Here is a 2,712-nt window from a genome sequence, read left to right on the forward strand (position 1 = left end):
CGTGGGACAGCGGTCCCGCGCCGCTCGCGCCGCGCTTTGCACGCCCACGGCCTGCGCGGGCGCCGGCGCGGGGGGGGTGAGGTGGGGGGGGGCAGGCTGAGGCTCCGTGGGTGTGCGAGCGCGCGCTTGGGGGCGTGGGTGCGTTGTGGGAGACACGAGCGAGTTGGCGGGTGGGTGTGCCCGGGCGTTGTCGCTCCTGTTTCTTTCCTTGTCGCCTTTTCCACGCCGGCACTTTTTCCCCCGCGGCCTCCCCCCGTCCGGGACTCCCCTCACCCCTAGTTTTCACCCCTGCTGCCCCGCTGCAGCCTCATTTCCTTCCCGCGGCCCTGGCATCTCCCTCACCTGCCTCCCAACCTCTCCTCTCCCCCCTGTCCTTCCCCCCCGCCCCGGTTTCTGTCCAGCCTCCTTGCCCATCCTTTGGGTGCGGTTTCTCCTCCCTTTTTCACACCAGCACCCCGGCCTCCTTCCCCACGCCCGCCACGTCACCTCCCACCGTTGCCTCTGCCTTGGGTCCATCCTTCCCCACGAGACGGGTGCCTGACCTGAAGCTTCATGCGCTTGGCCTCTCCACGCCCCTAGAAGTTCTGCTTTGCATCTCGCCACACCCGAACACTCGACGTGCGTGCTCCTCTTTGTGTTTCGCTCCGTACCCCCTCCTGACCTCCGCTTCTCCACGCGTTCCTTGGTGCTTCCCCCAACAAAACCAAAAGGCCTCGGAGGGCATCCCTTGCCGAGCGTCGCTGGGGTAGCAGTGCCAGCATCGGCTCCAAAGCCATCTAAGGTGAAGTGTTGCCGGGGGAGGCACGCCTGTGGGCATGTCCCCAGCTTGCACAGGGTCCCCTCGGCAGGCACTCCTCAGGAACCTCCGACCTGGGTTTGGCAGATGTCAGAGCCAAAAGAAAAAAAGATGCCACAGCGCGGACCCTCCCGCAGCTGCGCACGGGCTCAGGCTTAGCCGCTCGAGAGAGGGATAGTGAGCTGCTCTGAAATTCAAAATGCCTTCAGAGCATTCAGAGGCATTGCCACCCACACAGGCGTCACTGCTCCCAATTAAATTACTTACACTGTTTGCTAAATCCACGATGGAAATTCTTGTTACAGTTCTCCTCATTGCATCCCACTAAATACATATAAGAAACAAATATTTTTTGTCCTCCGCTCTCTGTTAATTTTACTATTTTAAGATGATGTCACTTTGTGCCCTTTCACGTTTTCAGAGTACATGGAAATTTCTGTGAGGATGCTCATTTAAATGAATTTTGAGAGGAAGGCTTATGTTAAGTAAAATGGGATATCAAGATCCATACACTGACATTCACTTGAGACACCAAATTTATTTTCAATGAAGTGTTAATTAATTTTTCTTAGGTTAATTTTTGAGGTTTTTTTTAATCCCCATTCAACAAAAAACTACAGCATACAAGCTGTGGAGATGTACTGTGCTTTATTCCATTCCTTTGTAGAAAATTGGCAATGTTTTCCTTTATTTTTTTTTTTCAATTATTTTAATAATGAGAAATTGTAAGAATTATAGAGTAGTCTCATTTTTCCTTTGTTGCTGACTATTGGTAATATATTTCCTCTGCTTCAGTATTAAATCTCTTTTCAAAAATTATGTTCGAAGAAATTAATTTACCAACTTGGGTAATAAATAATTATAACTGTTGCACGTGGAAGCTAATTTCTACATCTCTACATTTTCTGAATACTTCCTATCAACTAGTTGTAAATAACTACTTTAGAACATTTAGAACAGTACAGAATCACAGAACGGCTGAGGTTGGCAGGGACTTCTGGAAGTCTGTCTGGCCCAACCCGCCCCTACACCTGCACCAACCCCACCTCCAGCCAGTTGCCCAGGACCATGTCCAGACAGTTTTTTTAATATCTCCAAGGATGGAGACTCTACAACTTCTCTCTCTTTACTGTGAGTCAGCCTCGCCGTAGAAAAGTGTTTCCCAATGTTCAGAGGGAACCTCCTGTGTTTCAGTTTGTTCTCATTGCCTCTTGTCCCATCGCTGGGCACCACAAGAGCCCGGCTCTCTCCTCTCTGCACCCTTCCTTCAGGTATTTATACACATCTGTAAGATCCTTCTGAGCCTTCTCGGCAGTCCCAGCTATCAGCCTTTCCTCCTAGGCGAGGTGCTCCAGTCCCTTTGTCATTTTTGTGACCGTTCACTGCACCCTCTCCAGTTTGTCCCTGTCTTTTTTGTACTGGGGAGCCCAGCACTGGACGCAGTACTCGAGGTATGGCCTCCCCAGCGTGGAGGAGTTACCTGCTGGCAGCATTCTTCCTAACGCAGCCCAAGACACCGTTAGTCTTCTTTGCAGCAAGGGCACACTCTTAGCCAGGACCCTGGGGTCCTTTTCTGAAAATCTGCTCTCCAGTTGAGTGGCCTCCAGCATGTACCAGTGTCTGAGGTTGTTCCTCCCCAGGTGCAGGACTTTGCACTTCTTATTGAACTTCGTGAGGTGCCTGTCAGCTCATTTATCCAGCTTGTTGAGGTCCCTCTGGATAGCAGCACGATCCTCTGGCTTAACAGCCACTCCTCCCAGTTTGATGTCACCAGCAAACTTGCTGAGGGTACACATCATCCAGATCACAAATGAAGATGTGGGACAGTGTCGACCTCTGAGGCAGAGCACTAGTTACTGCCCTCCAGCCAGACTTCGTGCCACTCATCACCACTCTCTGGGTCCAGCCAGTTTCCA

The sequence above is a fragment of the Tyto alba genome, unplaced genomic scaffold, assembly GCF_018691265.1.
Source record: "Tyto alba isolate M040663 unplaced genomic scaffold, T.alba_DEE_v4.0 Super-Scaffold_21, whole genome shotgun sequence".
Lineage (NCBI taxonomy): Eukaryota > Metazoa > Chordata > Aves > Strigiformes > Tytonidae > Tyto > Tyto alba.